Below are 17,943 nucleotides of genomic sequence, written 5' to 3'. Positions count from 1 at the left end.
ATTCTGGAGAAACTTTGTTGAATTGGGCCTTAAAGTTGGAGGGAGGCCTTGCTGTGGATGTCTGTGGGGCTGTCTGCCTACCACTCTTCTCTCATATGAAAGTATCCTCTCCCCACAGCCCTCTCCCCACAGCCCATAGGAACTGCATGCTATGAGCTTGCCCTCGCCCTGCTTTGCCTGACAGTCCAGTGGTGGGCGCCTGACCAAGGCCAGCCACTCATTAGTCTTACCTGGGATTTTCAGATTTAAAGCTGGCAATATCTTTAGTGAAAGCCTAAAGAGGTTAAATTCAGGAGGTTCCTGTATGTGGGTGTGGCAGGGAGGGATTTGGTCAGCCGTGTTTCCTGCAATGTGGACGAAATCAGTATGCCATGAGAGAGAATGAAATAGGCACCTGGAGAGAAGTGGAGAGAAGAGGTGAGAGTGGGAGTGGGAGAGTTGTCGTGAACTCTGAGCCCCTGACTCCAGATATTCCCAAATATCAGCTGTGCCCTCCTTTTCCCTAGCTCATATGAGTTGGGTTCTGAACTTGCAACCAATGTATCCTGTCTAAGACAGATGTTGCTAAGTGGAGAGAGGTGGCAATGGACAGTGGTAGAAAAGCAAAGGACATGTAGGGAGCAGCTGGCTGTTGCATTTGCCTGGAAAGTGGGTGGTAAGTTTGTGTGTCTGTTGAGAGGGGCTGAGTTAGTGTGTGTGGTCCCCTGTAAGGGTGGCAGATTTCATATTTCAAGGTTTGAGTTTCTAGCCCCCTGCAGCATCTCATGCTTCTCTCAGACCTCAAAAGGCCACTGTTCTATGACCAGCTACCAGGACCGATTTGCCTCTTCCAACGTGCACCCCAAAGAAACTGGGGATGTAGTCACAGTGAGATCCTAAGCCAGGGAGTCCCTAAGTGAGGTCCAGCCTTAATGTGGACATGCTTTGCTTCTTCCAGGGGCCACTTAAAGTTGGAAATGCAGGAATTGTACTCGCTTCTCCTCCTTTTCTGCAGCTTAGACTGAATTTCAGTCCCTCTCCATGATCTGACCATCTTGTGAGCTGTCACTGCAGCCAAACTGGCTCATTTATGTTCTCTCCTCTCTCCTTTGGGACCAACCCTGGTGGGCCTACTAAGGGAAGGGTTAAGAAAAAGAGGTAAGGAAGACCCTGGTTAACGCACTAATTAGCTAACCCTTCCCAGGAACAAGAGAAAATCAGCCACACAGTATCACATAGCTCTTTAAGAAAGTCCCTTGTCTGAAAGTTGGAGGGTTCCATCTTGGGGTACAACAGGAAAGCTAGACACAGAATTCAGAGTTGAGGCCGTACTTTCAGCCCTCTTATTCTACAGATGCCCTGAATAAACCAAGGATATGTCAAGAACCCAGGCCCTGGACTGTTTTAGCCATGTCACACTGACAACTGGTATACTAAAGCAATTTCAATTCCTCATCATCTGTCTCCATCTTTAACATCTTGTCTAAAACCATGCCCAGGAAGAATGTTCAGAGAATACAGGCTGCCACACAGATCAGGCGTTTCTCTCCAGGCTCCAACACGCATGCTCAGCCTGGATCAATAAGCCTGACTGTGTCTCTCTGGCCGGGATGGGAAACTGTCTGGACACACAGGTGGAGGCAGCAAGACCCTATGGGCTGTTTCTGTTTTATGCTTACCCGGTTACCTTAGCAACAGCATCTGCACAAGAGGAAGCAAAGCACCACCTACCAATGCCCCCACTGGAGGCGTGGGGAGTAAAGTAAAAACTGGCCTGGAATCAGGAGGCTTCGGTTCCTGGCCTCTCTGCTGGCCGCTGGCTGGCTGCCCCTAACAAATCTCCTCACCTCCTGGGCCTGTTCTGGGCAGAACTGGGGCTGAGAGCTCTCTAGCTGGTTCAAGGATTCTGTTGGGGAGCATAGTCTCTGGGTGAGAAGACCCTACTGTTTCTGCTCTGAGTAGCTTCAAGCACAGGAACTGTGTCAGCAAACAACTGTTTTTTAGCTAGTCTTCCACAACTTAACTTTTCAGTCTCCACCTGTGATGCAGAAAATGTTTGCTGAGCAAGCAGATGGTCGAGCTGCAAGAAGTCCTCACCAGGATGGACATTTCTTCAGCTGAGGTAGGAGGTAAACCTGGCTTTGGTCCTTGAAGGCTCATGGAGAAGAAAAGAGATTGAGGTAGTAAAAAATAATTATGAGCACTTCAACTCTACAATTACATGTAGTAATAATAATGACAATAAAAGTAGGACCTCCAGTATGATCTCTTCATGTCTGTTCTTGCCACATTCTCATAACCAGCTGTGAGGGAGGCAGAACAGAAATTATGACCTTCTTGTTGCAGTGGAGGACACCGAGGCACAGGGAGGCTGAAGACCCTGGGGCTGCCTGGGTGATGGCTGAGCTGGATCTGGACTGTGTGTCCTTTTCCTCCTGATCCCAGGACGTTTTTATTGGACATGACTCATGACAGCTATTATGAAGCAGAAACATCTTCCAACTTTGTTTGTGCAACCACGTTTAAACTTAATGCATGTCAGAGCACCTCTCTGAAGAAGGAAGAAAACTAAGATGGATTCATTCAACAAATAATGTGCTGAGCACGTACTTTGTGCCAAGCACCTGGGATTCAAAAATGAGCAATATGTGATCTCTACTCCCCAGCAGTTCAATTGATTAGGCAGGTTTTTTTGCTTATTTAAATTTCTCATTTGGTATTGCATAGAATCACCAACCAAAAAGTGATACTCCCCATCCTGCAACTATTTTTGTATCCCCATGGAATTCCACTGGGCTGCATCCACTGATAGGAGAAGACACACTTCTAAAATTAGGAGATGGTATCCAGGAACAAGGAGCAAAGATGAAAAACCGTAAGCAAATGCTAAAACCACCCCTGGCTCTGGGAGGGGCTTGGGCTGCGGGGAGATGAGAGAGGCCCCTTGACTTGGTGCAAAAGTGCTTCCAGGAAAGAAGCTGGGAGCCGCTTCCTGGACAAAGGCTGAGGGACTGACAGGGAGTCAGAGAGGCAGCCCCAAGAACCACTACTACATGCCACAATCAGATGCTGGAAGGAAACCCAAAGTCCATTCTTTGAACACACAAAGTCATTGAGGTCCTGTTTCCACAGATGAGAGTTTGGGACCACACCCCACCCATAGCAAATCCTTTTCTGAATTGATGTGGTAGAGTGTTAAGGGCAGAGGCTTAAAGCTCCAAGCTAGCTTGACAATGGGCATTCCTGTCACTAAATCTCAAAAAAACACTTTTTATCATTTTACCTCTTTCCCTAGACTGGGCCCAACCATGCCTTGTCCTATGAACAGAAAAAGTATTCAAGCTGCTCTCTTAAAGCAGCTTTTATCTCCTCAGTGAAGTGGCAGTTTTGGGACAAATTTCCACATGAAGAATCAAAATGTCCAAGCCTAAATAGGGTTCTAGCAACACACTCTTAACTCACAGAAAAGAACCTCTAACTTAGATTTCTGCTTTCGTTTGCAGAATCTGTAGCCTGAACACACTGGTTTTAACTCCACAGGCCTGAAGACACAAGCAGAAGAGACTCAGAAAAGCCAAGGACTGAGTGAATTCACAATGCAAGCAGAAACATCAGCAGGAAAATTAGGGCCCACATGGTTTTGGTTTTAATGTTCTTTGTTTTGTTTTGCATTTTTCTTTACAGATGGCCTACTGCTCTGTTGCCCAGGTTAGAGTGCAGTGGCTTGATCATAGCTCACTGCAGCCTTGAGCTCCTAGGCTCAAGCAGTCCTCTTGCCTCAGCCTCCTGAATAGCTGGGACTACAGGTATGTGCCACTGAGCCTGGCTTGTTGTTTTGCTTTCTAAGACCACATTTACATTAGCCCATCTATTGTTCAGAGTCTTGCTATGTTGCCCAAGCTGGTCTCAAACTTCTGGGATGAAGGGATCCTTCCACTTCACCCTCCCAAGTAGCTGGGAGTACAGGTGTGTGCCACTGTGTCCAGCTTAGCCCATCTTTTTGTTGTTGTTATTGTTTTTAAATTTTACTTTAAGTTCTGGGATACATGTGCAGAACGTGCAGATTCGTTACATAGGTATACATGTGCCATGGTGGTTTGCTGCACCCATTAACCCGTCATCTAGATTGTAAGTCCCACACGTATTAGGTACTGGTCCTAATGCTCTCCCTCCCCTTGTCCCCCACCCCCTGACAGGCCCCAGTGTGTGATGTTCCCTGCCCTGTGTCCATGTGTTCTCATGGTTCAGCTCCCACTTATGAGTGAAAACATGCGATGTTTGGTTTTCTGTTCCTGTGTTAGTTTGTTGAGAATGATGGTTTCCAGCTTCATCCATGTCCCTGCAAAGAACATGAACTCATTCTTTTTTATGGCTGTATAGTATTCCATGGTGTATATGGGCCACATTTTCTTTATACACTCTATCATTGATGGACATTTGGGTTGGCTCCCATTTTTAAAACAACAAAGAAACACTATAAGAGCCAGGCCATTGGGGGTACAAGTGAAGTTGAATTATCTTCATGTTATAAACATAAAAAATTAGACCCAGAACTTGAAAGAGGTCTTAGAAATAATTTACTGACTTTATGTTTCAATGAACAGTCTGAGGCCTCAGTCATACTGATAGTAAGTATGACTAGCTACCACTTATTGATCTCCCACTCAGAATCCAGCACTGGGTAAGGATCATGTAATGGTTTGCCAGGGCTGCTGTAACAAAGCACTGCAAACTGGGTGGTTTAAACAACAGAAATGTATTGTCTCACATATTCAAGATCAAGGTGTCAGCAGGGTTGGCTCCTTCTGAGGGCTGGCAGGGAAGGATCTGTTCCATGCCCCTCCCTCCCAGCTTCTAGCAGTTTGCTAACAACCTTTGGTATTGTTGAGCTTGTAGAAGTGTCACCCTGAGCTCCGCCTTCATCTTCACATGGTGCTCTCCCTGTGTGCATGCCTGCCTCTGCGTCCAAATTTCTCCTTGTTATAAGGACACCAGTCACTTGGGATTAGGGTCCACCCTAATGACTTCATCTTAACTAATTATATTTCAAATGACTCTATTTCCATATAAGGTTCTATTCTGAGGTACTAAGGTTAAGACCTCAACATATGAATTCTGGAGGACACAATTCAACCCAGAAGTCTACCTTGTATTGGGTCCTCACAGCAAGGCTGCAAAACCCAGGGGGTTGGTGGCCCAGTCCCACCTCCCATGAGCTAATGAATGTGGGTAAGTTGTTTAACCTCCTTGTGCCTCAGTTTCTTCATCTGTAAGATGGGGATAACACAGGCCCACAATTTTGAAACGTTAAAAGCTCCAAAATATGAAAAAATGTATTTATAATTCATTTGGCAGCAAAACCTGACCTGAAACAAGCACATTGACTAAAAGTATCCTTGTATCTTGAGTTGACGCAAGGATACTTACAGTCTTTACTTATGCAACATATATATGTGTCACTACAGAAACTAGAACCATTAGTATGTTTCATAACAGGATGCTGTTGCAGATGCCGTGAGGTGTTATAAAGCCTATGGTACATATACTGTATATCTTTCTCAAATCCCCAAGTTCTGACATGCCAAGCACTGCTGGTTCCAAACAAGGGTTTGAATAAGGGACTGTGGCTCTTCAGTGTATCTATCACAGGGTTATAATGAGGATTAAATTACTTAGTATTTGTACAGTGCATAGACTATTATCTGGCACATAGTAAGCACTGTATACATATATTTGTTAAATAAAATAACAGCTGCCTTGTCTAAAGTAACTCAGGTGGAAGGCTAGGGAGGAAGGTTCTTTGAGACTTTGAGTGCAGGAATGCCTGACACCAGAAGCTGTGCTGTCTGTGCTGTCATGCTGCCTCTGCGACTCCAGGTTTGGGGCTCATGTCCTTTGGTTCACAAACCAGCCTTGTTTATGCAATAGTTTGAAGCAATCTCTGCCTTCTGAGATGATTATTAAGTGAAATCAGCCTTCTGTTTGTGTTTGTTAGCTTCGCCGCCATAACAAAATACCACAGACTGGGTGACTTAAACAACAGAAATTTATTTTCTCACAATTCTGGAGGCCAGAAACCTGAGATCAAATTGTCTGCAGGGTTGGTTTCTTTGAAGGGCTCTCTCTGTGGCTTGCAGGTGGCTGTCTTCTCCCTCTGTGTTCATATGGTCTTCCCTCTGTGTGCATCTGTGTCCTAATCTCTTCTTATAAGGACACCAGTTATACTGTATTACTGCCCACCCTAATGACCTCATTTTAACTTAATTACTTCTTCAAAGGCCCTGTTTCCAAATACAGTCACATTCTGAGGTACTAGGGGTTAGGGCGTCCATATATGCATGGCGGCGGGGCACGGGAAGGGGACACAGTCCAGCCTATAACACTATTTTTAGAAACTAGATAAATTATCACTCACAGCAGATGAATCCCATATGCTTGCTGGCTTGTTTCTGCCCCAGCATTTTTCAAAGTGTTGTCCAGGACCACCTGCAATCGAATCACTTGGGCTTTTAGTAAAAATAAGTCTGCTCCAAGCCCTTGAGTCAGAATCTGGGGCAGAGGAGCACAGGGCCCAGGGATAAAGCCTACTTGTGTTTTACATTCATACAAAGATTTGGCTTAATTAAAGGGACTTGGGAAAAGCCAGGTAGTGAGGTTTGCCGCCCCCCCAACCCCTGCTGCACCCCCACAGCCACTGTAGTCCCCCAGGTAAGGGCAGCCGAAAGAAGAGCACGAGGGAGGGAGTCAGGCAAGTGTGAGTCTGAGCAGGGAGCACTATGCATCTGAGGCCTCCTCTAGTGTGGCTCACTGGAGGGCCACGAGAGAAGCTCCTTTCCACTCAAAGCTTGCCTCCCAGTACCAATGAATGCCCCCACCCTCACCCCTTTCAGTAGATACGGGGGACTTTGCAGTGTAGATGCCAGGAGAGGCCACAGGGGAGGCCACCTACCCAGAAATGCCTGTGTTCCACAGCCTGACAAAGATTCTAGTCATTTCCCTTGGGCGGGATTCCCCTACCCCTAACCCCCAGCTCCTGGCAGAACTCAAAGATCCCCCTGCCTCTCAGAATGGTGGAAGACCTGTGCCTTGAAATAATGTTTAAGAGACAGGAAATAGTGTCATTTTTCCCAAGCCAAATGCTGAACCAGGGAGCAGAGGTTGAGGCAGGTTCACATAGTCACTGACTCTGCTCCAAAGCTTCCTGCGATGTGGGTAAGCCGGTGGGTCATTTGGCTTCCTGGAAGCTGATGTACGGGAAACAGGATTGTCATACACATGGGTACAGCCTTTGAATCACGTCCCAGACAACCAACGTGAGCCCTCTAGAGTGGGTGTCTGCTGCAGGTGTACGTGTGTGTGCACACCCATGTCCCACGCCTGTGTTAGGGTGGCCACCAGCCTCTCATGTCAAAAATTCCAGCAAAACAGCTGGTGAGTGGGACTCTAAATGATAGTGATTTTCCTAGCACCATGACAACAAGACACCATCAAAGCTAATGGCGCTAATCCATCCCTTGTATTTCTCTGCTGGTTCCGGCTTAGATTTTGTTTCTTAAAATACTTGCCTGGCTGGCAAGGCAGTGACTCACCTGCACCAGGACTGAACAGAACAGGCAGGAGGTATTTTCTTCTGAAGAGCTGTCAAGAGCCAATACATCACCTGAGGTCTTTCATTTCACACATTGTTCCTGTCAAGGAGGAGACATTCTTACTCTCTTGTCAAAGTTGGAGTTGCCAAAGAAAGCAAAGTGGTTAGAATGTGTCAAACTTTGGCATTTGTATTAAACAGAGTTTGAGGAAACCAGGCAGGTTTGACTGAGAATCTCTTCCTCGTCTTCCATCCAGTGCAAGATAGGCCACATTTTTACAGAGAACTGTCAAAAAAGAAAGTTCACATTAGAGTCACTCAGCTCCACGTGGGTCATCTGGTGGCATCTCTCTCAGTGTCAAATCCTAATTGTTAGGACTCCATGAATCCTGAGTACTTCAATGATTTAAGAACTCTTCCGAAGCTGGTAATTTGGAAATTGCATTGTTAGTAAATATGAATTAATAAAAAAGCAAAGTCAAGAATTTTACTGGCAATGAAACTATGTTTACTGGTCATCTCTTAATTCCATTTGAATTCCACAGGCCATAAACTGTGGTATATTGCAAAATACCCTGAAGTCAGACGTGGATTCACATCCTAGATTTGCTGCTTATTAATTGTGTGACTTTAGCCGTTACTTAGCCTCTCTGAGTGTCCATTTCCTCAGCTGTCAAAGTGGGAATGATACCATTTCCCAAATTGTATTGCAGTGAATATAACAAGAGATCATGAGTGTGAGAGATGCTAGTACAGAGGCTGGCCCATAAATGCTCATGTCTTTTCCTGTCTCTTGTTTTTTTCTGTAACTTAAATGAGCATCATTTCTAGCTAACTAATGTTTTAATGTTGACACATTTCAGTAGATGGTTTTCTATACTTTTAGAATGTCATAAATGATTCTCCAAGAAGTAGAAATGACTGGGATACAAACCCTGAGACCAGCAGTTGCCAAAGTCACAAGAGGTGATTTGTATGGTCCAGACAGTGATGCAGGAGCAAAGCCTCCGTTTTGACTTTCAGAGATTTGGGAGCAGTGAGGTGCAGTGCCCTTTGGAAAGGTCAGTAGAAATGCTCTGTGAAATGTGAAAAGCTGGGTGCCAGCTCAAGGGGTGCCAGGTGAGGTCCCACTGGAAACCTGCCTCCTCCATCCCTGCCTCCCTGTCCTCAGCAGCACCCTTTCATTTTCTAGTTAGATCGGCTCAGGTCCCAGCTGACTCCTTCTGGATGTCCAGCCACAGACATTTGTCTTTGTCTCCAGCACTTTGAGTCAGAACCACAGGTTTTCGTATTTGCTGTGGTTTTTTTTTTTTTTTCTGTCATTATTGTGTTTGTTTTGGTCTTAGTTTTCTACCAGACTTTAATGGAAAGAGACCAGGTTTGAGTCCAGCCGCACCCCTTATTAGCTGGGTTATTAAGGACAAGTCACTTCACCTCTTTGAAATGCAATCTTCTGATTTATATATGGGGATCCTACATTATTAAGTTGTTGCAAGAGCTAACGTGACTAAAATTCACATTGAAGTATTTTGTAAACTGTAAAGTGCTGAGAAGAAAAGATAATTTCAAACCCCTCTTAGCATGTATACTTTACTGGAACATATACATGCTCAAAGATATGTGTTAAGTTACTTTTTGATTAAAGATATTTGCTACAAGAATGTTGTCCAATCCCCAAACACACCAGGAGATGTTCTGAGCATTCTGCAATGGTTCCAGTGGGTTCCCTGGGTGGTTTGTGAGGGAATTTGCCATTTACTGTGTATTTGCCATGTCCAGGCTCATGCTTGGGAACATCCTGTTTGATTCCCATGAGGTAGGTATTAGCCAAATTTCCCCCACCAGGTGTGATGGTTAATTTTGTGTCGACCACACTGGGTTAAGGGGCATCCAGATAGATGATAAAACAATATTTCTGGGTTGTCTGTGAGGGTGTTTCTGGAAGAGATCAGCATTTGAATCAGTGGACTAAGTATAGATCACCCCCACCAATGCAGGTGGGCAGCATCCAACTGGCCCTCAGCCTCCACAAAAATGTGGAGGAAAGGTGAATTTGCTCTCCCTTCTGGAGCCAGGACGTTATCTTCTTTCGCCTCCAACACCAGAATTCAAGGTTCTTGGGCCTTCCAACTCTGGGACTTACATAAGCTGCGTTCTCTACATAAGCTGTCACCTGCGTTCTCAGACCTTGGGCCTCTGACTGGGAGTTACAGCATCGGCTCCCCTGGTTCTGAGGCTTTCAGTATCAGACTGAATTATACCCCCAGCTGTCCTGGTTCTCCAGCTTGCAGACTGCATAACATGGAATTTCTCGAGCCAATTGCATGAGCCAATTCCCGTAATAGATCCCCTTCTACATATCTGTATATGTCCTATTGGTTCTGTTTCTCTAGAGAACCCTGTGTGATACACTACGCATGCACAAATAAAGTCACATCAAGACTAATAATCTAAATGTTAGTTTGTTACTACCATTTCTCACTTTGAACCTAGCTCCCTGCAAAGCACCTTCTACCCTGCACTTTTGGGGAGTTCCTGGGGTAGGAGGTCTTACATGTGCTCATCAGCAAATCAATGCCCAGGCACTGTCCCTTACTCTGCTCTGCCATCTCACTCTGGTAAAGCTGCTCTGTGGATTGTCAGGTGGAAAAGTTGCCTTTTTCTCTCTTATGTTCATTTATAGGAGTTTCATCTCAGTGACCCTGTACTCCAGTGTCTTATGAAGCACTAACAAATAGTCCCTTTAGCTTTTAGGGACAACTCTGCCCAGGAATGAGACATGGGTCTGATATGGGGTAGGGTGAAGGATGGGGTTCCGCCCCTGTTACCACAGTGTACTCAAAACTACTCCTTTCTCCAGTATGATGCTTCGCCTTTTGGTGAGCCCACTGTGCGCAGCTCCCTGCATTTCCTCAAGAAGGGAGTTTTCCCAGATCCCTGTAGGGTTTCCCTACTAGTCCACTAGATGTGACGGAATCCTAGCACAGACTCCAGATTGCACATTCCCACTATACAGATGAGGAAACGAAGGCTCAGAGGGTAAAGAAACTTACCCAAGGTCACACACTGAACAGGTGACAGTCAAGAGCCAAACTCAAAGTCCAAATCCCACATTCTTTCTGACCAAAATCCTGTGATCAAAGTGGCAACATGACACATTGTTCTGACCCTGGTATTCATACAGGAGGGCAAACTGTGCTGGTCACTCTTTACTAGACATGCTTTTCTCCTCCCCAGGGGTTTGTTTAAGTCTGTTTCTGCTTGGTTTCCACTGAGAATTATACTCTGGGCACGAAAAACGGGGATTCCTTGCCATTTCACCTTCCTTCCCATTCCTAGCTGCCCTCCCAGTGAACTTACAGTTTATTTCATTGTTATTTGGCTTATGGTTAAAAGAACTGTGGTGGGGCCAGGCACGGGTGGCTCATACCTATAATCCCAGAACTTTGGGAGGCCAGGGAGGGCAGATCACAAGGTCAGGAGTTCGAGACTAGCCTGGCCAATATGGTGAAACCCCATCTTTACTAAAAATACAAAAATTAGCCAGGTGTGGTGGCGCACGCCTGTAGTCCCAACTACTCGGGAGGCTGAGCCAGAAGAATCGCTTGAACCAGGGAGCTGGAAGTTGCAGTGAGTGGAGATCATGCCACTGCATTCCAGCCTGGGCGACAGAGCGAGACTCCATCCCACCCACCCCCCAACCAAAGAAAAAGGAAAAGAAAAGAACTGTGGTGCTTACACAGATGACAGAACAAGCAAGTCCTGGCTACTGCAAAGATACACCTGAGCCAGTGTTAGTAGATCTGAGAAAAACACATATTCCTTGACTTGATTCCAAAGCCCCTATAACCTGGTCACCCTATACCAACCCTCTGTTCCAGCCTAAAGGTCTACACATGACCCTAAGTTCTCTTTTCTCTCCTCCCAGCTGTAGCCTGATGCCCATGAAAGATGGGGCCTGTACCCCATGTGCTCACTCCTCCTAGCCCATTCCAGCGATGTGGCATCTATGCTCCATTCTGATTCTCTCGGTCAGGGCCTTGACCTTCTCTCTTGGCCTTGCCAAATCTTTCCTTTAGGGAGCTGGATGCTCTTCTTCCCCAGAAGACATTGCCTGGGGACCTGACTACATCTAAACAAACCTTCCCATCATTTCCAGAACAAAGGACTGTTACCTTCCCAGGCATGCCCTCTCGACTGCTTCAGACTCTGGCTGTACCAGCTCCACTCACCACATAATAAAACTCTTGGGGCATGAAGGAGGATGCACACCACCCTGTCTTGGCTCCAACTGGCCACTTCCTGGAAACTCTGGGATTAGGTGGCTGGCCACTTTCTTTGCAGGGCTCCTAATGTGTCACCAGCCACAGTTGTTGGTGCTTAGGTAACTGAGGGAGCTGTCTTCAGTTCAGACTTCTTAAAGACCCCATTTCATATTACATAACCCTCAACCTACAATCCCTGCTTTCCCATTTCCTGTTTCCTTTCTCTCCATAGCATTAATCAGCATTTTGATACACAATATATAGCAAAACGTATAGCTTACTTCAGGAGTAAGCTCATTGAGGTTTTAGTCTGCTTTGCTTGAGCAGTGTCTGGTAGGTGCTTAGTGACTGCCTGCTGAATGCATGACTGGAATGACCATGACCTTGAACATCAGCACCAGAGTACACATACCGAGGTGTTGGGAGGACCAGGAATTCTTGTTCTCTTCTGTCACAGGGCTCAGCTGTCAAAGATTTCCAAACCTCCTCCATCTTAGCCACAGCAATAAATGGTCTACAAGTTCATTCTCGGCACTGCACTGGGCACCATGGGAAATGCAAACCCTTCAGGCAGCTTAGTATCCCAGCTCGTCTCTGAGCCATCACCCCCTGGAAAACGAACTGTTCCTCTTGCAAGCCCTCATTATGCCCTTATACCCCCAGCATAGAGCTCTATGTTCTCCATCTGTCTCCATTCTTCCCAGACATGAGCCTGTCTTACTCATCTTCACATCCCCAGTGCCCAGCACAGTGCGGAGAAGCTATGAATGGTGTGATAAATATTTGATGCATAAATGAATACCTGGGATCCCACATGCAGAGAAAGCCAGCCCCTTCTGAATTAATTATGTGACTCAGACACTAGAGGATGATGAGTTTATTTCCTTTATTATGATTAATACTTTTTTTCCCAAAGAGTTTTTCAATTCTGAGATTTAAGTTTTATATATTGTAAATATCAAGATATCCTTTATGAAACAATATTCTTTCCAAAAGACAGCATAAATTTTGGAGTAAAACTGATGACTATGTTTCCTTTTTCTAGACTTTAAATATCTCCTTTTACTTAGGGCTGATTTTAAAATCATGTGGATTTAAAAATTTATGTGGAAGTGTTTTGTGACATTGAAAATAAGAGTCTGTGAAGAAAAGCTGATGCTGCCTTTACTATCTCTTTGTATCTGGAATAATTAACTTTTGTTTATTATAAAAACCTTTTTTAAAAATAGGCAATAAATTAATTGTGCAGTTCATCTTGGATTTAGGAGAAGTTGATTCTATGGTTTTTTTTTTTCTTTCTTTTTGTAGAGACAGAGTCTTTCTCTGTCACTGGACTGCAGTGGTGCAATCATAGCTCACTGCAGCCCCTAACTCCTGGGCTTAAGCAATCCTCCTGCCTCAGCCTCTCAAGTAGCTGGGATTACAGGTGTGAGCTACCATGCCCAACAAGAAGGTGATTCTTAAAAAAGAGAAAATAATACACAGAGAAAAAGTAAAACAGTTATTGTCTTCACATCAATAAAAAGGGAGACTGAGCATTTCCTAAGTGGAACAATTTATAGCTTATACCAAGCTTTAAACTATACTAGATATTTAGTTGATTATATTTCCCAACTCTAATTATTAAAATTAATTTAATCAGTGTGGGAAGAAAATTTAAGAGGGAAAAATAAATCTGCTTTATGATTTTCAAAGTTAGTTTTCTACACTGATCGATGTATGAATAAGTGCTCAGGTGCCAATTCATTTCCTGCCATGGAGATACTGTGCTTTCTGAGTTTTAGAGAGTTAAACTCCAGAAGGCAATAGTGGTTCTATCTGTTGTGCCTGCCTACCCAACATTCATTACCCCATTTTTCTGCTCACAGCCTTTTGATTTTCTTTAGGGGAGCCACCTCTCGCTCCACTTTCAGTTCATGACGCTAGGAATAGTTATGTGACCTGGGCTTGGCCAATCAGGGCTTGGTTCAGAGATGGGTACATTACCAAAGCTAAGCCAATGTGAGCCTGACTGGGATTTTGCAGGCACTATTAAGAAAGAGATTCTTTGCCCTTTGGTATGCTGATGCTTGGAGCTTCTACCTGAGAGTGAAACTAACACAAAGAAAGCAGACAGATGGTAAATTCAACTCATACTGCAACTTGGATGTGCCAATAAAATATAATTTCTCTAGTTTGTCCATAACCAGTCTGGTCCTTCACTAGTTAGGGTTTAAATCTTGATTCAATCCAATAATTCAATATCGCCTTTGAGAACATGCTCGCTTTCTCAGATGGCTTCCTCTTTCTCCTTCTCCTATAAAGATGCCATCTGGATGCATGGCCAATATTCAACAGGTACATGGCATTATGGCTGCCCTCATTGATAAAATACTAAAGTATGCATGGAGCAGTTGGTAAACAGGTTCTGCCCTGAGGTCCCTGTTCCTCATAATCCATCAACTAAAGGGTTAACTCTGGACATAGTAAGACATCTCCATTTATACTCCTCAGCGCCTGAACCTGTAAGGATTTTTAAATGTTTTGATCATCATCCATGTAGGGTGTGCTGGGGTGGAGGTAGTATGGTGGTGTGTGTCTTTTCTGTGTCCTCATGGTGTTGAGAGGAAGGGAACTTTTGTCCTTGTACTGGTCCTTGAGCATAGCTGCCTTGTATGTGATTATTTTGAGACAACATCCACTTTTTGTCCGTCCTGGGTGCACTGCAAGCCTCTGATGTGGGGGTCTGTGGATGGGGAGCTTGTGTCCATCTGAGGTGATCTGAAGCAGTGCTCCCGAAGGTGTTTCCTGACTGGCTTAGCTCCTTCTCTGCTTTTCCTGCTGCTACAGACTCTGACTTCTGTCCATGACTTCCTATCAACCCTGGTCCCAGGGGTCTCCTCGGCAGCCCAAACCACTGAGTCACCTCACTACAATGATCACCTCTGGCAAGCTGGCTACAGGCTTTCTGCTATGTCTGGGTAGAATCTAGCCTTCATAGGGACCTGACACAGCTTGAAAAGTCCATAGCAGGGCCTGCTGCTACCCGACCAACACTGGGCTCTTCCTCTCATAATTCTGGAGGGGGCGTGGGGGAACGATCTCCCTCTGCCTTTGTGGTTAAGCTTTACTTTTCCAATACAATCTCTCCACTCAGGCCTCTTGTTTATTCTGCTACTTCTGTCTTCTGATATTCCCCACTTTCTCCTGGTCTAGACCTTTCGAATATAAAACCCTAAGGTTTAGTCTACCAAGCTCAGTTCTTGACCCTCTGAAGAGGAAGGTAATGGAATGTACAGGATATTTTCTCAAGGTAAGGGCTTGAATTACATGGCTATTGCCTTGCTACAAAATTTATTTTTGAATGCCAGAAGCTGAGTGTTATGTTTTCTTTCTCTTTGCATACTTTCTGGAAAGAACTTTCATCTCTTCCTAGGCAGATAAATGCCTAGAGTAGACTAAGTTCATATGCTTTGAAAGGCAAAAGAGAAAACTACATTGATAATTTCAAAACATTATGCCTATCATACATGACAACACCTTTAAAGCACCTGAAATCTAACTGGGCCTAAAGCCAGTCTACCCAGTTTTTAGCAAACCCACGGATCCCGTGGTTAGAGCTGGGTTTCAGTCACTTGCTACCCATAGTCCTGACTGACATGGTAATAACAGTATCCATTTCACATTATTTGAATAGCACTGGGCACAGCTCCACATGCAAATGGGTCTGATTAAATGCATTTGATGGTAAGATTACTGCCAGGGTTAGATCCTGACACAGATAAACCTTGCTTAAAGAGCTCCCCAAGTCCATTTCTAAACCTCCCATGTACATTTCTTCCTTTCCAGTGGTAGAAAAAAAATAACCAAGGAAGAGGATCCCTTCCTTTGGGTTATCTGGGGCCAGAATCCCCTCTTCTGTCACTCACCCTGTGGTGGTGCTGGGGGTTGTACTGAGACTCCAAGTTATTTCTCCTTGCTGACCCCTCCTGCTTCCCCTTTCCTATAAGCTCGTTCCAGTTTCCCATAGTTGCAAAAACAAAACACAACAAATAAAACAAAACGACAATGAATAAAGGAAACTCTCCCTGCCTCCCCTTCTAGCTGTAACTTCCCCCTCCCTGCCTAACCAACTCTCTTGAAGCAGTGGTTTATACCCACTACCCCTGCCTCTTCTCTTCTTTGACTCCATTTTGCTTCTAACCTAGTGTGATTTGGTTTCTGCCCTCACATCCCCACTAAAACCAATGTCTCACAAGTAATCAATGACTTCCTCATTGTCAAATACAACAGACACATTCCGGTGCTCATTTGCTTGACATCTCTGTGGCATTTCCCACTCCTGACTACGTCTTCAACCTGGAGAGTCTTGATGTGAACTGCTTGATGCCACTTTTTTCTGGTTTTCTTTCCATTTCTCCATCTGTTCCTCAGGATCTCTTATTTGATCCTTAGGATCTGGTATCTGTCAGGTTTGGGTTTCATGCTTTCATAGTCTTTTCATTCTGCCTGCTCTTCTGGGCCATCCCAGCCCTGCCTTGGCTTCAGTGACCATCTTTAAGTTGACTGTTCCCCAGTGGGCACCTCCAGGCCTCTCTCCTGTGCTCAGAACTCATGTTCCTAACTCTTCCTGGAGGTCTCCACCTGGATGTCCTACAGCCACATCAAACCCATGTTCAAAACATGCCATCTTCCTCTCAGGTCAATTTCTGTTCCTCTACTTGCAATCACAGTAAATGGTATCAACATCCATGAAGCTGCACAAAGAACCCGAGAATCCTCCCGGATTTCTATTTCCTTTCCCCTTTCCCTGCCTACTGAGGCAGAACCTTGTACCTGGCAGTATATCAGATATCCACCCAGAGTAGTGTGTATGAGTGGATGAATGAACTATGGTGCTACAGAACACCATGGCTCCAACTTGAGTCTGAAACTTGATGTCATTTTGCCTTTCACAGTTTTTCACTGCTTCTTCTTTAATATGAGGGAGTCCACCTAGATGATCTTCAGCTCTGAGATCTATGATCCACACTACTCCAATGTGACACCTTAGTCACTTATCCACTTAACTCCATTCCTTTTTCTTGTGCCTATCACACCTAGGTAAAGGGGAGGGGAACCCCTATGATAAAATGGGACTTAAAACTTAAATTATGCCAGATTACGGAACATATTTTCCCTGGTAAGAGGTCTCAATGTCTCTCTGCAGCCACCTACCTTGAGTCACCGTGAGAACTGGAAAGGGAAACAGAAAGGGTGCATAGGAAGGGCGGGAGAAGCTGAAGGAGAGATTAACAGAAGCCATTTCCTCCTTTCCCTGTCATGCCAGATCCTCTGTCTGTGTGAGTCTCCCCAAGCGCTGCACACGGGAAAGCACCTTCCCTCTTGTTCCTCATGACTTCTGTCTGGAAACGAGTACCGTGACTGTCTCCTGAACGCCTACGTGCCTAGCACTTTCTACTTCTCAAAACATTGCACGAATATTTATTTGAGAGCCTTCCATGCGCAGGCACTGTGCTAAACAATGTGCACCTTATCTCATTTAAATCCCACGACCCTAGCCTATTTTTATCTCCGTTTTGCAGACCAGAAAACTAGGGCATGGAGCGGTTAACTGCTTCACTAAGGCCATCCAACTAGTAGTGTGGTCCTGGAAATCATCATATCAAACCCAGGTCTGTCTGTTTCTATGCCCAAATCCAGAGCAGCCGTGGCTACACTGCTTCTGACGTATTCGTGGTTATCTTTCGCTGCCACTCAAGACACTGAGTACACAGTATCTAGGTTTTTGATAAGTGCTCATTGAAAAAGTGCTTAAACCATGTCAATACGAGCTGGATCTGGTCCCAGCTGCCAGAATCCAGAAATGCAGCTTTGGGCCTTTCCCATCACCTCTTTGGGCCTCAATTTCCTCATCTGTAAACGGGAGGCATTATGCAAATGCCCTCGAAGGAGGCTGTGCCTTTAACATTCTGTGGCTCTGTTCTCATGGCGCAGTGTCCCCAACGTGCTGCCAAGAAACTGCACTGACGGCAGGACCCAGCAGCTCAGCTCTCCTACGCGGCCCCAGCGGCACGGCTGACGCATGCGCCCTCGCCCTCCATCCTCCGCCCTCGCGCCCCTTGCCTGGCG

At 45.3% G+C, this 17,943-nt stretch overlaps 2 long non-coding RNA genes across 3 annotated transcripts in view; one reads left to right on the top strand and one right to left on the bottom strand.

The window, feature by feature from the left end:
• Positions 1–17,943, top strand: part of LOC107970825 (uncharacterized) — a 56,236-nt gene that overhangs the window by 11,455 nt on the left and 26,838 nt on the right. Inside the window, exon 2 of the long non-coding RNA XR_008547165.2 lies at positions 3,664–3,785. This is a non-coding gene — a long non-coding RNA (uncharacterized LOC107970825). The remainder of the gene's footprint in view (positions 1–3,663; positions 3,786–17,943) is intronic.
• LOC129143550 (uncharacterized) lies at positions 6,008–17,896 on the bottom strand. Of its 2 annotated transcripts, XR_010155849.1 has the most exons (3): positions 17,029–17,470; positions 7,569–7,853; positions 6,008–6,465 (listed from the first exon to the last, which is right to left on the bottom strand). It is a non-coding gene; the product is annotated as an uncharacterized LOC129143550 (long non-coding RNA). The 2 variants fall into 2 exon arrangements; XR_008547164.2 differs by having other exon boundaries at positions 6,008–7,853; positions 17,029–17,896.

Source organism: Pan troglodytes, chromosome 2 (assembly GCF_028858775.2).
Source record: "Pan troglodytes isolate AG18354 chromosome 2, NHGRI_mPanTro3-v2.0_pri, whole genome shotgun sequence".
Classification (NCBI taxonomy): domain Eukaryota; kingdom Metazoa; phylum Chordata; class Mammalia; order Primates; family Hominidae; genus Pan; species Pan troglodytes.
This window is presented reverse-complemented; position numbering and strand designations above follow the sequence as displayed.